The sequence below is a fragment of the Chrysemys picta genome, chromosome 9 (assembly GCF_011386835.1).
Source record: "Chrysemys picta bellii isolate R12L10 chromosome 9, ASM1138683v2, whole genome shotgun sequence".
NCBI classification, from domain to species: Eukaryota; Metazoa; Chordata; order Testudines; family Emydidae; genus Chrysemys; species Chrysemys picta.
This window is the reverse complement of record NC_088799.1, coordinates 57,007,363-57,026,792: the sequence shown is the minus strand read 5'-3', so window position 1 is coordinate 57,026,792 and position 19,430 is coordinate 57,007,363. Positions and strand designations below refer to the sequence as shown.

The 19,430-nt window shown below is 47.0% G+C and overlaps 1 protein-coding gene across 2 annotated transcripts in view; it reads right to left on the bottom strand.

Moving 5' to 3' along the window:
• Positions 1-12,698, bottom strand: part of ZNF185 (zinc finger protein 185 with LIM domain) — a 103,621-nt gene extending 90,923 nt beyond the window's left edge. Inside the window, exon 1 of one of the 2 annotated variants that reach the window (XM_065556254.1) lies at positions 12,546-12,698. The gene's annotated coding sequence lies outside the window, so the exon portion shown is untranslated. The other variant, XM_065556255.1, reaches the window with a different exon arrangement.
• Positions 12,699-19,430: the final 6,732 nt, after the last annotated feature.

The window sequence follows — 19,430 nt, the reverse complement described above, 5'->3', positions numbered from 1 at the left end:
CAACTCCTTTCTCATTCTCCTTAAGGGTTTGTTGGAAAGATTACTCAATGGTTTTCTGTGGACAAATCACATGCAATCTCTTGACACAAGCCCATGGCTACCTAAGACTTCAGTTGTCATTATATCAACTAGAGTAGTCAGTCAGAACTTCCAGGCAACAGTGGGGATAGAATTCAGATCCCCTTGCGCCTTCTCATAGGCCCCTCCCTCTTGAGCTAAAGGAGAATCTGCCTTAGCTTTAGAAGCATAGGGTCTATGACACACAAAGCAGTTCAGTTTCTGTCCAGAAGAGGGCTGTGCTACGCTGTATGCACATACACAGACAGACACTACCCGCCCACTGCCACAAGCCAGTTCATTACAATGGTTTATGGCTAACAGAAACTACAGTTTATATATACACAAGTTAATGGACCAAAAGCAGTTGTTATTCCCCATCAGTTGCTTCAATATGCAGGTATCTTATGCTCTATCCTGTCCACATTTTTCTTTTTCTCCTGATTCAGTATAGCTACCTCTGTTTTGTGCATCAGCACATTTATACAAAGTAGTGGATACACAGGTCTTAAATTCTTTCTGCCCCAAAGAGTGGTCAGAACTTGTTTGGTTCCTAAACACATGCCTGCCATCTTTCCAACAGACCTTGCTTACTAGAGACATTTCTTCTTCAGCAATAAGAACAAATAGGAGGAAAATAAAATCAAGGGAGGCTATCATTCCTCGATTGGAGAAAAATAATTTCTTCTTCCCCAGCAAACAGTGCCATACCTTATGTCTTTAAGAGAATCTAGTGGATTCATTGTCCCTTCTAATCAGTGTCTACACTTGAAAACATGTGTCCCCTGCTCCCCCACCCTTCCCCTCCACCAATATTGAAAGTGATCCTCTACTAAAGTGAGCAGGGTCAATAGAGTTCAACACCAGTTGTAAGGAAGCATGAGTCATACCCCTTTTAGAACAAAGGGGTCACCCATGCTTTGCTGCATTGAATTCATTTGGCCCTGTCAATGCTAGCTGGACAAACATTTTCAACAATGGTTGAAGCACTAGATTTGGCCCCATGGCCAAACAGCAGGATTCTTTAGTATAGACATGCCTGTGACAGTCACTAGATCAAATGCCTTTGGGATTTAGGGGACTGAGAAAGGGGAGTGGGGTTATTTTCATTTAAAGATTATTCCACAATGAGAGCAGAACTCTGCTTAACCCAATTGGATTGTGAAAGAGCTGTCAAAGTTCTGGCAAAACCATTCTTGTCTGCCATTTCCAAACATGGTTGTAACTAGCCTGAGTTTAGCAGGGCTTTAGCTCCAGCACGGACAGGGAATCAAACATGCTAGTGGAAACCATGCACCTAATCTCTCCATACCAGCCTCCAGCAGGGACGAGGCAAGATTTCCACATAGAGCTGGTAACTGCAAATGGGCAAGAACCAAAATCCTGGATCCAAATGCAACTCATTCAGCATATGACACAGCCCACACTCTGCCTGACCCACAGAGAATATGATCTGCTGCAGCCCCCTGACAGAAGAATTAATCTCTAAACTCAGACTTCACTCCAAAAATAATTGCCTATGAAAGATTCTTGGCATTGGATGAAGAGACTATCATCAAAGAAGAGACCCAAGAAGTCACCTACCAGCAGCTCATCTCTACTAGAAATAGAAGGAAGCACTGGATATATTTGGGGCATGTACACTGGATGCCAACACACAGATTCCCACATGAAACTGTCAAGTGGAAACCAGCTGGTGTGAGGAAATGAGGACATGGTACACCCAAGAGAAAGCTTAAGAACATGGCAGGCAGGGTAGAACAGATGGAAGCAGCAGCAAGGGACAGAGAGGGAAGGAAGATACTAGTTTTTGCCTTATGGTCCAACATTGGTACAAGAAGGATGTAATGAAAATCAGGCTTCACTGATTCAATCCCCAGCAGTGCTGAACATAAGGATTGTTACAAAAACACCTCTGAACTTTAATGGCTGTATGGCTCAAAATCTGAAGCCAGACTCTCATGGGTAGATAGAACTAAACTTTGCAAATAACCTCATGCAAAAGCCTGCAGCTGCTGAACATTTCCAGACATGGAGATGCATGGTTTTGAAATCCTGATCCAAATTTTGCAGCTTAGATCCTTTTGTTTGCCACCAAAAGGATTCAGCAAACTGGTCATGTTACAAAAGTATTTGGCTGTAACCCCAGTGAGAAATAGCTCCACACAAGGTCACAATCACTGCCATATAACAGGTCTTAAAATGAAGTCAGTGGAATAAAAGAATAATACCTAGCTCTTATATAGCACTTTTTGTCTGTAGATCTCAACGCACTTCATAATGGAGGTCCCTATTTTGCAGATGGGGAAACTGAGGCATAGAGAAGGAAGTGATTGGCCCGAAGTCACCCAGCAAAGGAGTACCAGAGCTGGGAATTGAACTCAGGCCTCTTGCAGCCCAGTCCAGTGCCCTAGTGAGTTGGGTGCGTTGGGTGGGTGCCTATGATTTACTGAGCAGGTCAAAATAACTCCTGTGAAATATCTATGGAGGGGCCTTCAGTAAGCTGTGCTTTTTGATCAGTGACTGAGAACCCGATTCTCGTCGCCCTTGCATTGGTGTAATCTCATTAACGTCAACGTTACCCCATTGAAAGGAGAGAAATATCAGCGCGGGCCACAGGCACTTTCCAAGACTGAACTAAAAGGAAGTTAAAGAACAGGCCCAGCACACAACTCAGGACTGCGTGGCTACCTGCTAAAACACATCTGAGTCATTGTTCTAAGAAACTGCCGTTTCCAGAACTGGCACCTGCCACGGTAAGACAACGCCTCCCCAGAGAGCTTTAGAGACAGTGCAGTACTTGTCTCTGTCAGAAAAGCACAGCTAATTATTTTTGCTCAGAACCAACTCAATGCCCTGCACAAAGGTGGCTTTAAGAGAATATCACAGGTGCTTCTTCAGCTACCTGGTGTGCTGTACTGCCTAGCCTGTTTCCATGGTCCCTCAGTCCAGGGCCGTCCTTAAGCATACGCAGCATATGCAGCTGGGTCGGGCACCCGAAAATTTGGGGCACCACCGGGACCATTGGCGTCGACTTCTCATCTTGCCAGGGGGTGCTCGACCCCCCTGCCTCCACTCCATGCCCCGCCCCCACTCCACCCAAGTCCCCGCCCCGCCTCTTCCTGACCCTGCTCCACCCCCTCCCCCGAGAGAGGGGGGAGCTTGGCACCAGTGGGTGCTCTGCACCCACTAAATTTTCCCTCTGGGTGCTCCAGCCCCAGAGCACCCACCCATGGAGTCCACGCCTATGACCGGGCCAGTAAGAGCGGTTTGGCTCCCTCACACCCAGCACACGCTGCCGTCTCCTTACTAGGCAGAAGGCAGGGACCGTATTCACAGACCCGCATGTGCCGGCGCGGCATATTCTGCATGAGGGAGAGGGTATGAGGGTCTGTGGGGAACTGTGACTCTCTGCTGGGCAGCTTGGTATCCTCTTTGCTGCCTTGTCCCTCCCCACAGGCTGCGAGCCCGGGCTGCTGCTCGGTGTGTGTCAGCAATGGGGGGGGGGGGGGTCTGTGGGCGGGGGTGGTGGCTGTGCCCCAAGTCGGGCATAGGGGCACCTTTAATAGTACTGCTTAGGGCCCCATAAATCCTAAGGACTGCCCTGCCTCAGTCAAAAACACACCAGGTTGTTGCCCTTTCACCACTTGTACATTTACTCCTCAGCTCTCTCACAAACAGAACAAGATATTGTAGCAGGAGCCTTCCACGTTGTACCCTTCCCACAACTTCCTGTCTTCCCCTTCATCCTTCCAATTACAGCTATCATATCATTAACCCAGCTATTACCACCCAAGTGTTCCTACTCCCCCAATAGAAAGTGATTAACTGCTGCCAGCTGAGCCTGCAGCCTTTTCAGTGCTGCAGCAACTCTAGTGATCAGGGTGCTGCTGATAGCACTCTGTCCTGGAGCCCATGTAACACAGCATGGCATTGCCTCAGCACCTGGGGTGGAGTGGGGGTTCATACCCCTCTCTTCTACAAACCTGCCTTTTATAATGCTGGTGCCCATTTCGGTATGGTAATTCTCTCTGAAAGGCAGAAATGAGGTAGAGGCCTGACTAGCTCTGGGAAGGGTAGTGGAGCTGTTTGCTTCTCAGTTACCGCTCAGGTCCCATAGCTGAGGAGACATATGCATGCTAGCTCTGAGTGAGCTACCACACTGAAAAAAGAACATAACTACAGCCGTGCAAATAGCAGGAAGGGCTAGCTGCCCGGAGCCTGAGCCCATAGGTCGGTACTCAGGGCGACTAGCCCCTCTTGCTATGGCTACATTACTCATTTTAGGATGCTAGTGCTTCTGTCTCCTTGAGCTGTAATTTATACCTTCCAGTTCTAGTGTAGACAAAAGAGAACAACAGCCTCTCTCAACTAGAACTTAAACTAGGCGCTCTAAAAGGTTCGTTCAGCCTCATTAACCACAAGGCTTAGGGACAAAGTTTGAATCCATCAAAAGTGAGCTGTCCTAGTTAGTATTTCCACCCTGGGACCTAGGCTGGATGCCTTGAGCACATCTTTTCACAGAGTGCTGGGGAAATACCTACTTCACCTAGCTGACCTCAGCTCTGCTCCCCTCCTGCACAAGTTTCCCTGCCACACTCTGCACTTCAGCCAAACAGTGGGCATCTTTCCCTTGCTCCTGAAGTGTTAACCCTCTCTTTTCTGAATGGAATCAATGCATCTTGGCATTGTCCCCGACAGGAATCCAGCCTAGGCTAATAGTGACCAAAAACTGATTACAGTTCAGGGTCTTCTATGGACTGAGGTGATGGCCCCTCTCCAGTTCCTAATAGACAAGTGATGTCTCAGCAGCAGCCTATCTATGCCATTGGTAAAATTCTCATTGGTTTCACCAGAAGCAGAGTTAGGTCAATGCTGAGCACTTTTGAAAATCCACCTACAGTGTCTACATCACAAAATGCATGCTCACATCTGGCCAGGAACTGAGCTGACTGTGCTCATCTGAACAGGTCACCATCTACCAGGTGACCAGGATAAATAGGAGACTTCACTCTCCAGAGCTATCCAGCTGGCACCTTTTACTTGGAGTGGGAGGTGCTGTCTGGGGTTCTCTGCTCAGTGTCCCACTCTGGTTCCCTTGTTTTAATCCTGTGACCCTCACTCTCATCTAGACTTTCTACATTTGTAGTCCCCCGTAATTTGTTGCAACCCTCCCATTCCTCACTGCTTAGTTCTCAAAATCACTCATTCTGTTCAGTATCAGGGAATGAGCCACGGAGCAAAACTTGTGAGTCTCTGCTCTAGACACCATCACTCTCAGATGAAAATAGCATTCGCAGGATGCACAACCACAAGGTTTATGTTTGGGACTTTGGGCAATCAGTACAACAGAGGCAGCAGTTGCAGCAAGAAAGTTTAGGATTGGCAGTGAATCAAAAGTGTAATGGATCATATTTTAATCCAATATCTGCATGCAGTCATTGGGCCCCTTTCTTAAAACCACTGTGGATACATAATGAAGCAATCTACACATCCTTGGTTCAGACAACAAGATACAATCAGCAAGAGAGAAACTTCTGGGTGAGCAATTTAACAGCATATATCAGACTCAGCCCTTGTGAAAAGAACTGAGTAGTTAAAGAAACAGATGGGAATAGGGGACAGCCAAGGAAAGGAAGTTCTGTAGCTAGTGGTCTGAGCATGCTTTCATTACATACCCCCTGACTCATTTCCAGAAAGTCCCCCCCCTGCCACCCGACCTTGTCCCTGCCTCTGGTCACTGTATGTTACCTGTGCTCTGTGCCCAATCCACAGAGGACAGGAGTCTGTAACGGCTATCACCTAGGGAACTTTATTCCCTTGGACTTTTAGCTTTGGAGGTCCCTAGTTCAATGCCTGGTGTCAGCCAAGATGGCAACCGTTACAACAGCAAAGCAATCTAGGGAGGTAGCATTCTTGTAAAGCACTTCCATTTAATGCTTGGCACAAGCTGAGCTATCCAGGCTAATGTTATAAGGGGCGGCAGAGTGGAGTCCCCCATTTAACATGAAATCCATGTTGGAAAGTAGAAGCTCCAAACCTCTGAACTGTGTGTTGTGGACAAATGACCAATATGGACTAGATGGAGGCCATCAAATTCATTTCATCTGTGATTCAAAATCCAGCTCCGAAGCCAGGTCTCTAGAAGCACAACTGCATGGTGCCACCCAATCTCTTTGTCATACTGACACTAGGGGTTGGTTTCAAATGTGAGCTCCTAACAGGTAATTGAGATCAAACATTAATATATCCCAGTCAGTACGTGGACATGTAAAATGGACACTTACTCAGCTAAGTTATTATGGACACACCATCCAAAGTGTGCCAGTATCTACTGCGAACAGCCAACCATGGAATATGAATGTTCTATTTAAGAAGACAATATGCAGCTCCTGCTAGGAGCCAACTCTGGGGAAAAAATGGTGGGTGCAAACAGAAAAGAAAATACACAGATGAAAATCGAGGCTTCCAACAGGAGTGGGAGAATAAGTACTTTTTTGTTGAATGTAAATGGTAAGGCCATGTGTCTTCTTTGCCAGATGTATATCTCGCAGTTCAAATCTTCAAACTTGCAGCATCATTTCACTGCTAGCCATGCACATATGGATCAAGAATTCACACAAGGTTCTGAACTCCGCACTTTAAAACTGAAAACTTTGAAAAAACAAACATATGTAGAAGCCCAGTTCTTCACGAGATTTGCCAACTGATCACAGACTGTAACATTAGCCTCCTATTATGGGGCCTGGCACACAGCCCATGTGAAAAAGCCCTACTCTGAAGGAAAGCCTATACAAACGTGCCTCACTAATGTGATTTCAATCCTGTCACCAGAGAACGAGAATCTATAGAGGAAAATTTCTGGCCTGCAGCTTTCATGCCACACAATAGAATGCAAAATCTCCGACCTGAATAGTGTCATTGAATAGCAAATGCACTCACAACTTCAGCAGTGTGAATATTTGAGCATCACTTTGGATGAGTCGTGTCAGGCACAGGATAATGGTATTTGTCCACACTGTGTCTGATGACTGTGTTGTAAGGGAAGAACTCCTCGATATCGTGTCACTAAAGGACAGAACTCGTGGACGAGATTTAAAGGAGGCGTTGATGGTGGGTAGTTGCGAAAAGCCACTTGCCTTTACAGAAACTCACTCCCATTGCAATGGATGGGTTTCTGCAAATGTGGGGCTCTGCGAATGGATTAGTAGGACTTTGTAAGTCTGATGAGAACTTTCCCAAATTTTGGACATTTCACTGTATTATTCATCGGGAGCAACTGGTATCTAAAAATCTCAAATTTGATCACGTCATGAAACCTGTCTTGCACATTGTGAAATTCATTCTCTCAAATGCACTCAGTCACAGACAATTTCAAAATCTAATTGAAGAACTGGATGAAGAAGACTCTCCTGATGATTTGCCATTTCACTGTGCAGTTCGATGGCTCTCGAGAGGTAAAGTTATTTCCCGTTTTTTTCAAGCTCCTGGAACCGGTAAAATTGTTTATGGAGGAGAAGCACAGCATACACCCCGAGCTTACAGATCCTGGATAGGTTCTAGACTTGGCATTTCTTGCAAACATGCTGCTGAATTTGGATAAACTAAATGTGGACTTACAAGGAAAAATCCGGTTGCTGTCTGATCTAGTGCAAGGCGTATTTGCGTTCATGAACAAACTGCAGTTGTTTCACAGACAGACACTTGAGGGAGAGCTGACACACTTTCCCTCAATATCACAACTTCAAGCCAGATCAAAAGAAGGTGCAGCAGAACTCCTAAAATGGAGCACAACTAGGTATGTGAGTGTGATTAAAGATCTTAAGGACAGTTTTGAGGAAAGATTCCAAGATTCGCAGCAGAAAGGACCTCAGATCAGCCTTCTGATTGACCCTTTTAGTGCTAAAGCCGATTGTCTGAAGCCCCCTTTAGTCACTGATGAAGCAACATCCCAGATGGAAATAATAGAACTTTTGGAAGATGACAGATTGAAATCTGTTCAGAAGACAGAGGGGACCCTTACTTTCTGGAAATCTGTACCAAAGGATAAATACCCCAACATCAGAAGTGCAGCCTTAAAATTATTCTCGATGTTCGCCTCATCCTATCTTTGTGAATCTGTTTTCTCAACACTCAAATGTGAAATCCAAGCACTGATCCATTTTGACAGACAGACACTTAAGAGAACTGCTCCGTGTGAGCACAACTGAACACAAACCAAACTTCAATGGAATTCTTGAAAGCAGAGATTGCCAGAAGTACCACTAAGTAAAAGATTAAGTTGTTATTATCGTTAACTATACATTATAAATGTATAATAAATATACATTATCAACCTATATAATGATTATGAGTGTGCATATTATATATATATAAAATCATTACATATTACTGTGTCTCTTTGGCAATGTACATTGGTAAATTCTGGCTCCTTCTCAGGCTCAGGTTGGCCACCCCTGTTCTAGGGTGACCAGGTGTTCGGTTTTTGACCAGAACACCCAGTCAAAAAGGGACCCTGGCTGCTCTGGTCAGCACTGCTGACTGAGCCATTAAAAGTCCAGTCGGCGGTGCTGCGACAGGCTAGTCCCTTCCTTTTCTGTCACCGCGCTGCACCCCGGAAGCGGCCAACAGGTCTGGCTCCTAGGCAGGGGGGCCATGGAGCTGCCACACGTCCCAAGCACCGGCTCCGTACTCCCATTGGCTGGGCGGTGCCTGCGGGCAAGAGTAGCGCGCACAGTCAGGTCCGTGCCTCTGCCTAGGAGCCAGACCTGCTGCTGGCTGCTTCCAGGGCGCAGCACAGACCATGGTGCCAGGACAGGCAGGAAGTCTGCCTTAGCATCCCTGCTGCGCCACTGACCAGGAGCTGCTGGAGGTAAGCCCATGCCCCAACCCCGAGCTCCAAACCCCTCCCCCATCCCAGAGCCCCCTCCCACACTCTGAACCCCTCATCCCCAGCCCCACCCCAGAGCCCGCACCTCCAGCCCAGAGCCTGTACCCCCTCCTACATGCCAACCCCCTGCCTCAACCCGCAGCCCCCTCCCACATTCTGAATGCCTTGGTCCCACCCCCCAGCCTGGAGCCTCCTTCTGCACCCTAAACCCCTCATCCCCAGCCCCACCCCAAAGCCCACACCCCCAGTTGGAGCCCCTCACCCAGTCCCACACCCCAACTCCCTGCCCCAGCCCAGAGCCCCCTCCCACACCCTGAATCCCTTATCCCCAGCCCCACCCCAGGGCCAGCACTCCCAGCCCAGAGCCCTCACCCCCTTCCACTCCCCAACCCCCTACCTCAACCCACAGCACTCTCCCGCACTCCAAATCCCTTGGCCCCACCCCCAGCCTGAAGCCCCCTCCTGCACCCCAAAGCACTCATCCCTGGCCCCACCCCAGAGCCTGCACCCCCTCCCACATTCTGAATCCCTTGGCCCCACCCCCCAGACTGGAGCCCCCTTCTGCACCCTAAACCCCTCATCCCCAGCCCCATCCCAGAGCCCGCACCCCCAGTCAGAGCCCTCACCCCATCCCACACCCCAACTCCCTGTCCCAGCCCAGAGCCCCCTCCCACATCCTGAAGCCCTTATTTCTAGCCTCATGCTGGAGCCCGCACTCCAGTTGGAGCCCTCACCCACTCCCGCACCCCCACCCTCTGACCGAGCTCAGTGAAAGTGAGTGAGGGTGGGGGAGAGTAAGCCACCAAGGGAGGGGGAATGTAGTGAGTGGGGTGGGGTGGGGCTCAGGGAATGGCTGGGGCTAGGATGTTCAGTTTTGAGTGATTAGAAAGTTGGCAACCCTACCTATCTCCAATAGCTAATGTGTTACCCAATAAGCACTGGCTGCCTTGACCAAACTGAACACTTGCTACTTAGTTCAGTCCACTAACTTGTTCCTCAACACCTGGGAGCCCATCCCACATTGGTGACCTCCTTCCAGCACTTTCCTCTATACTGAAAACATTAATTCCGAAGATTCCTGCCAGGTGAATAAACGGAATTCCATGCCATTATATAAAATGGTGGTTTGAAAACTGTTGTTTAGATTTTAACCTCCAGGGTGTGTTGGTCTGAAGGCAAAGAATCATTTCAACCCTTCCTCTGGTCCTGGTTGCTGCAGCGATCAGGGTTCAGTTTAATTTTTGTAAGTGATTTGCTTAGCTGGTTCTAGAGACTGATAATGGGAGATGAAACCTTTCCCCTCTTCAGCACCCTTTCAGATCCAGCTCAGGGCAACAGAGAAATGGAATGAAATGAGTCTGAGGACTTAGTTCAGTCACTTGTGAACAGATGTTCACATCACAAAGTCAACCATCATGGGCTGCTGCAGCAGAAGAGCTAAGGGAGGAATGGGTCCCACAAATGAACTTTTGTCTCAACTGGGGTGGGGGTGGGCTCTACAGGTCAGGGTGTGCAGTACCCAAGCTTGCAACCAAACAGATGCTCAGCTGGCTTGAGGCATTTACTGGATTTGCTAGTCTCTGATCCTGTCAGTGCCAGAGACACAATCCCAGACTTGGGATGAGCCAGGGTGGCAAATCTATATGAAGTTCTATGGCATCAGCATCTCAGGATCAACCCAGAGCAGACAAAGGCTTGCACAGAACTGCCTTCTGAGCACCAGTCAGTGTTTTGTATTATAACACAGAAGAGTGGGCAAAATCCCAACCTAAGAACCCTTCCAAGACATGGGTGCTACGAGTTCTGACATTTTTGTTGTTGACAATCACAGAGTTAAACCATTAACAAGGGAAACGTTTCCTTGACCCCTCTCTTCCCTCTCCGCATGTGTAATATTATTGCACATACACACACACACACACACATATATCAATCAACAGCATCTGGGGTCACTAACCGGACTGGGACCCCATTGTGCTATACCAACAGCAATTGATAGTTCCATATCTAGTGAGCTTACTATTATCACGATACATATTTCTAAAGCACATTTCACAACACTGTGCCTGCCATTTAATTATTATAATTACAAGTAATTAACTGCTAATTATTATTAAAGTACTTCCTTTATTTTAAAAAGGAGAGCAATGATCTCCATACCCACATAACCTTCAGCTTGAGCCCTGACCGCAATATAAAAAAATAAAAGTAAAGACACCATTTTCCCTAGCGTCAAGGGCTCAGCCAAGCCTTATGTCCACATTACAGCTATCTCATCGATGAAGTATCATGAACAGCTCTATTTTCAACTGAAAATGTTCAACTTTTGCAATGGAAAACAGCTTTCTTTTTAACAAAATGGAATTTTTTTGTCAAAAAAAATCCATTTTTGTCAAAAATTTTCAGGGTTTCATAAAAAAGACATGAAAATTTGTTGAAAACTGGAAAAAAAAAGGGTTTCAGATTTTTGGGGTGTTTTTTTTTTTAATGAAAAACACCAATTTTTGAGAACACATTTGACAAGCTTAGTTTTCATTTACAGTTGTTTTGCAGGCATAAAAATAAAAAAAAACTAATACTCCTGAGCTGTTCTACTCAGGAGCCTTTTACCTTTGAAGAGCTAGGTCTGCATGTTGCCTTGGCTCACAAGTGAAATGAGCTGGGCAGGGCTGCATCACATTTGTTAGCTACCACATCACTTGCTGAGATGGCCAAGTCTCTGTTAGGCAGAGACCTAGAACTAGACCAGCAGGTGGGGTGGAAAGGATGTAACAGGATTTGAGGTGCAGTGGAGAAGTTGGGATTGAGGGAGGTGCCTGCCTACACTAAACCGGCCCTACCTGTACTGTCAGTCCCATACCTCCCTTCCAAGAGCATTAATTTACATACTAATTCAGAGATAAGCAAATAAACCTCTGCAGGAGAAAGGGTTTGCCAGAAGTTTCATAAGCCTTCTAGCCCTCCATCACCACTCTCTCGCTCTCCAGCCCATCAGGTTAATACATACAAAGGGGAGACCAGTTCTTACTCAGTATATAATGATCTTAGGTAGAACAGTGGCTTCAGAGAGGTTGGTAGGAAGGAATGCAGCAGTCAGACAAAGCTAAGAGGTAAATGGATATGGATTATACCTGACCCGAGCCCAAGCCACATTGTCCAGATCCAGATCTGACCCCTCCTAACATTCTGGTCCACTCAGGTTCCGAGCAGCACTCGGACCCAGGCTATTACAGTCCATTATAGAGGGATTTCAGATACAGGTCCTGCATGCTCCACAGCACACTGGGAGCTGGGATTTTGATTCAAGCCCAGCTCTGCTAACAGCAAAAGCCTTTGGCTGAATCCCAGCACTGGCAGGTTATAAACAGCCTTTTCTTACAGTGAGCATGGGAGAGAAGAGGAGAACAGAAAGACAGAGGCTCTGTCTCGCTCTCTCCAGATGCCCCGAGAAGCATGAGTGGCCCTACCTGTGGCAGCTCTTCAGCTCAGGTTTCCCCCAAAGGTGAACTTGAGAATGGTATGTAAAGTGGCTGGAGCTGTCTCCCCCCGCTCCCTGCAGGTCTCTTCTTCGCACTCCCCAGCAGCTGCAGTGGGTTACCTGCAAGGGCTGGCTTCCGAAAGCCAAGCCTTGTTCTGAGGAGGAGATGTGGGTGTGTCTTGCCCTTCAGGGGAAGATCAAACAGGTTTCTCTGTTCAGATGCAGTCTCCCTGCTCGCTGCCTCTCACCAAGGAGGTGCCCTTCTCCCTCCACATTCTTCGCATACCCTGGTGACGTAGAGTGATGCTCAGATTATTACGAGAATAATTTGGCTGACAAATAGCAACCTCTCTGCCAGAAGCAAAGCAAATACACTGTTCCAACCACTGCTGTTCTAGGGTGGAGCCAGGCTGGCGGGACACCTGGATTGGTGCTCTGAGTATCATGCTTGTAGCACAACCGGACTTCTTGTTGAACGGGTTGTGTGTGTGTCTCATCCACCAACCAGGCCAGCTAGACAAGAAAAAGCACCAAGAAGAAACCATCTCTCTACTGGTTGTCCTCGGAGGTTGGCAGGGGGTTGCAAGAAACTTTCATTCTCACAGCACAGTCCCTTCTCTAACCTCAATGGCACATGACGCTGCAAAGAAGGCAGCTTGCTCTAGAGCAAGGCCTAAGGGCATGTCTTCACTACCCGCCGGATCAGCGGGTAGCGGTCGATGTATTGGGGATCGTCTAGTGAAGACGCGATAAAATCTATCCCCGATGGCTCTGCCGTCGACTCCGGAAATCCACCGCGGCAAGAGGCGGAAGCGGAGTCGACGGCAGTGGTCGACTCGCCGCCGTCCTCACGGCCAGGTAAGTCGACCTAAAATACGCAACTTCAGCTACGCTATTCAGGTAGCTGAAGTTGCGTATCTTAGGTCGACCCCCCACCCCACCCCCCGTAGTGTAGACCTAGCCTAAGACAAACAGATTGCTGAGCTGGATCTGGGGGCAGGCAAATATCTGTTCAGGTTTGGCTGAGGGGGAGGTGGTCAAGTCTGTGGTAGCATTTCCCATTGAAAAAGGGAGTGCGTCATTGATTGACCTCATAGGAAGCATGCTTGTAAGTATCCTGCACTTTTCAGCATGATGCCATCATATATGTTTGTAGGATGGGGATACCTGCACCAAATCAGGGGCTCATCAGCTTGGAAATAGACCTCCTGGGGTTAATTTGATTTGTCTTGTGATGTTTGAACTCTTGGCTTTACCAGTCTTCCCATGCATTAGTCAAGGACTGGCACCACATCAGAGACTATAGCAATTGGGGACAGTATATAAACATGGGGGGGGGGGTCACGAGCCTGAGATGCTGTATGTATATACACACCTCTACCTCAATATAAAGCTGTCCTTGGGAGCCAAAAAAATCTTACCATGTTATAGGTGAAACCGCACTATATTGAACTTGCTTTGATCCACCGGATGCGCAGCCCCGCCCCCCGGAGCACTGCTTTACCGCATTATATCCGAATTCGTGTTATATCGGGTCGCATTATATCGGGGAAGTGGTGTATATATAACACATACAGGTTAGTTTAAGCTTTGTATCCTTGTTATTGAAACCTTGATTTAGCATGTAGTGCATTGTTCCCTAGGGCACATTAATGTACTGTGTCAAACAGCACTACGGTAAAGCACTCTAGGTAAACTTTAGTGCGCATGTTAATGCACAACACCAGGAGAATCAGGCACAACACATTAGTGCACTTTAGAAATCATAGCCCCCTAGTCCGCATTCTGACTCCATGTGGACAAGCCCTTAGGTACAAGTCAGGGTGCAGGGACATCGCCTATATAACTGAACTGCACTGGGAACACAAATTGAGTAACTGGTGTCTGGCCAGTGTTGACTGGCTAAACACCAATTTCTTTTCCTTTTTCTTTTTTTGAATGGGGTGGGGTTTTTTTAATCAGTGTTTATTAGTTAAAAACCTAAACCCAGAAGCCCTACATATAATCTCTTCTTCAGCTATCTAGTGTCAAAACCATGGCCCTGCCCCCATCACAGGAAGCAATGGCATTGTCCATGGATTGAAACACAATGTCTAAGCTCTCACATTTGGTTATAAACTAATGAATCTTCATCACCAGGACATGAGAAACCCAGCATTTCTTTGCAACTGTTTTAGCCCACAATGATGCCAGAAAGGCACTGAGAATGAAGAGCTGAAGCCACAGGTGTTTAATTTTTTTTAATGAAGGTGCATGTGAAAATAATAGCAGTGGCGAGAGACAGGAATTAATGCTAGCAAGTGTTATGGATGCTTCCCACACTACCTTGTGCCAGTCCCCCTGCCTGGTGAGCTGCAGCACCTCTGGGTCTTTCTTGATCAGAGGTTGCCCAGCATGTAGTTATGTAGAGGGGCAAATATCCAGGCACTCATGTAAGCCAGGCTCTTTATCCCCTATAATTGCTAGACACTGTATAGGGGTTTATGAACCTGCTATTGCCCCAGAACTAACAGAACCCCCAGTCCTTTAGTACAAGCAGTTGAGGCTCATGCTTTTCCAGGAAAAGGTTCCCAGATTCAGTATGCATAGATGTGCTATTACTTCAAGGTAGAACTCATGTTCAGTTGTGAGCTAAGCCAACATTTGAAACAAGTTTCTAGAGGAAGCATGTTAATTCTCTGTGAGGTGAACACCGACAGGAGCAGATCCTGGGCCAACTGAAGTCACTGGAAAAAGCTTCTGTGATGTACAATCAGGCTCCATGTGTGGCAGCTTTAGTATATGCAGGGAAGGCCAACAGGGTCCATCTAAAAGCCCCGGCACAGCTGCTGCATTTCTGGACTAACTCTAAGCCAATAGACAATGGAATGATTAATGCCAACATAGCAAGTGTGCCAGGGAAACCAAGTCACTCAGTCCAAAGGTCAGTGGAATTATCGTGACATGTTTCAACAACACAATATTTCTACGGCAACACATGCACATTCCTGCAGCAGAGGAGGGCTTTCTGTTTTGACTGGACCCTAGTTCCATCTATGGAACAGTGTTCTTAGGTAAATCGCAGCCTGGAGTATCTGATTTCACCCAGAATGGATGCCGGCTACATCTCCTTGGTGATGCTGCACAATCTAGCTACCGATTGGCGGAGGCTGTCAGGGTTCCCTCCCCACTCTGAACTCTGGGGTACAGATATGGGGACCCGCATGAAAGACCCCCTAAGCTTATTTCTACCAGCTTAGGTTAAAACTTCCCCAAGGCACAAATCCTTTCCTTGTCCTTGGACGGTATTGCTGCCACCACCAAGTGATTTAGACAAAGATTCAGGAAAAGGACCACTTGGAGTTCCTATTTCCCCAAAATATCCCCTCAAGCCCCTTCACCCCCTTTCCTGGGGAGGCTTGAGAATAATATACCAACCAATTGCCTTTAATAAAAGTACAGACCAGACTCTTTATTTTTAGGACACTAAAAATCAATCAGGTTCTTAAAAGAAGAACTTTATAATAAAGAAAAAAGTAAAAGCAGCACCTCTGTAATTTTAGATGTATCATTTCAAGGTATCTTTTCAAGAGATGGGTTACCTGCTTGGTCTCTCTCTCACTAGCCAGAGGGAACAAACAAAGAGAGCACACACACAAAACCTACCCCCCTCCTCCCAGATTTGAAAGTATCTTCTTTTCCCATTGGTCCTTCTGGTCAGGTGCCAACTAGGTTAACTGAACTGATTAACACCTTACAGGTAAAATGATTCTGTACCTCTGTCTAGGAGGGATTTTATGTTACTGCATACATAAAGATTGTTACCCTTCCCTTTATATTTATGACAAAGGCCTTGGCAAAATACTCCTCCGAAGAAACATCAGTAGGCCAGGAATGAAATATATCTTTGGTGAGCTCCAAAGCAGATCATTTTCAGTGAGATCAGCAAAACACAAGAATCGCATGACACAAGAAAGCTCATACTGAGCAGGCAGTAAGCCCCTAACTCTACAAAATGCAGCCAGCCAGTTATGCAATATGGTGGGATGCCAGGTTGGGCAGCAATTCCTTCCTGACCCAGGCACACATTGACAGCATGACTGAAGCATATGACTTGATTATCGCTATCTTGGCTTGCATCACAATAGATATTGTTATGGGTCAAATTTATCAAGCCCTTTCCAGCCATGGTATTTGAGTCTATGGCCCCCAGCACTAGTAAATTCCACAGGCTGACTATACACAGTACAAGAGTATTTCCTTTTATTTTCTATTTACTAATCTCTACTTTAATTGGCTATTGTAGGTAAAAGGAAGGTGAGCAATCAATCCCTCCCTTTGGCCTCATGCCAAGGTCACACAGAACTAAGGCCTTCCTCCTTTAAGTGGATTGAAAGAGGCTGTGAAACGTAGAAGGGTGTGTAAACCAGAAGACTCACTTGCTGCAAGGGAATTAAACTGGTTTTTCATCAGTTGTCATTACCTAGCTCTGCCAAAATGCCAGACCTCACCGCCCTCCCTCCAATAGCAGGTGTCAGAACCATGCCTCACACCCTTCCCTGTCTTGCTGCGACATACAGAAATCTCAGCAACTCCTGGGAGTCTTGTGCTGGTCAAGGCACTCCCTTGCTGGAGTTGGTCAAAAAATCCTGGGGTTAAGCCTCCTGCTCCAATGTGAAATGGGACAACGGGCGGAGTGGGGGGTCTGGGGGGGGCTCCCCAGTCCAGGGGCACTATTAGAGAGAAGCCACTCCAAACTGCAACTGCTTGTCTACAGCCAGAGAGAGCCCAGCTCTGGCATTGCCTTTGGGTTGAAGAGCTAAACACATGAAGTGCCTAGAGGAGGCACAAGGGAGCAGCATGTCAGGGGTGAGGAGTAGGGCTTGAAGGGTACAATAAAACCAGGAACTATTTCAGAACGTGTTTTATGGAATGCCCCCACCCTGCCATCCAGCCCCCCGTGTACAAAATGGACATGAGCTTCCCTGCAACCAGGCTTTCAAAACATGCCCAAACCTCATCACTCCAAGCCCAATAGGCCAGAAAGTCTCTGTCCCCCACCTCGCAAATCTCATGGTCTTGTTATAACTCACATTACGTTTAGTGAGGTTCACCTTTGTAAAGATAACCACAAGGGATTCCATTGTTATGGCCTCCCACCAGAGCCAACTCAAGTGTGCTCTCTTTACAGCTAAAAAGATTTTTTCCCCTGATCATCAGCCTTGTAAATGCTCTCTGGGATTTGAATCAAGCAGGGTGCTTTCCTGCTCCAGTATTAAAGACCAAATTACATCTGTGCAACCCCAGGACCTTCAAAAGGGTTTGCACAGGTGTAACTGGAACTCAGTAAACAATTCTGTTGATGAGGCACAAGAAGAAATAAGCGTCAGCCCACTCATTCTCCCTTGTGTTGGATCCACAGGGCTAATGGGAATACAAGGCAGTACAAATGTGTGCATGTCACTAATGCCAGCAGATGTGACTGGTACACATAGGGATCTGCTGAGTAGGAAGGTGCAATTTTCATATAGTCTTTTTTTAAAAAACCTGTACTTTACCATTGGGATACTAAAAACAAGATCCTAACATAAGGGACATGGAAGGTAGCGTACCCCCAATGGGAGAGGTAACCTGTACACAGTTCTGGCCCTTAGCTCTCTCCACCTGAAACCCACCATGTACCCATTCCTGGGACTGATTCAGAAATCAGTCCCCACATCTTTGTGCTTCCAGGGCATGCAATTGAGCAGTAGACATACCATAGCTGCTGATCTGCTTTGTACTGATTGTTCTTCTCACCTGCTCCAAGCTACTAATCATTCTCCTACAGCTGAGCAATGCTTTTGCCTTTTTTGGTAGTTAGGTGTGCCTGTGCTGAGAGCTCTACAGCAGCTCTGACTCAAGAGAGAAGACTGAATGGAATTCTTTACACTTAAAGTCCTGATGTTTGAACATACTGAACACTGCAGTTTCTCTCCTGAGATGGAGAGATTGTTTTAACCCCACTAATAATCCACAAGGCCATTTACCTTCCCCTCTATTGCCCTTCTGTCTCTCTCAGAGATATACAGGAGAGCTCCTTTATTGCTATTCCCATTGCTCCTCAAATCAGAAAAACTCCAGTCCCCTGATCATAGAATCATAGAATCTTCGGGTTGGAAGAGACTTCAGGAGGTCATCTAGTCCAACCCCCTGCTCAAAGCCGGACCAACACCAACTAAATCATCCCAGCCAGGGCTTTGTCAAGCCTGGCCTTAAAAACCTCTAAGGATGGAGATTCACCACCTGATGTTTTGAGTCAGCAAAGTTAAGAGCCACGGTGAGAAAGCCAGGAAAGAAAAGAAAGGCAGGGAGAGATAGAGACCCCAGGTAAGAGCACTCTAGGGAAGGGTCTATGAAGGGCTCGATAGCCTTCAGCTGCATGTTAGTAATAAAACATTTGAGCCCAGAAAGTCAAAAGGAGCTTTTGACAGAGGGAATTAACTGGGGTTTTGTTCATCCACAAGAAAGCTAGACACTGGTTCTGAATACTGAAGGGGTGGAATAAAAGCCATACAAGATACTGGAGGAAGGGGAAGCACAGGGCTCTCATTTACGTCTCATCTCTTGCACTTACAGTAAGCAAAGGACAGAGCCCTGAAGAGGGCAGAGCTGCTGTTTGGCTGGTTGTATGCCAAAGGGAATTGTGGGAAAGGATGGGGGAGGGATAGCTCAGTAGTTTGAGCATTGGCCTGCTAAACCCAGGGTTGTGCGTTCAATCCTTGAGGGGGCCACTTAGGGAACTGGACTAAATATCTGTCTGGGGATTGGTCCTGCTTTGAGCAGGGGGGTGGACTAGATGACCTTCTGAGGTCCCTTCCAACCCTATGATTCTATGACTGCCTATGAAAAGCCATGCAAGATAAGAACAGAGGGCTCAGCAAGGTATAAAAAACTCTTGGGCCCAGATTCACAAAGATATTTAGACACCTAAGTCCCAGTTTTAGACTCCATTGCAATCCACAAAACTGCCACTGAATCCTGTAG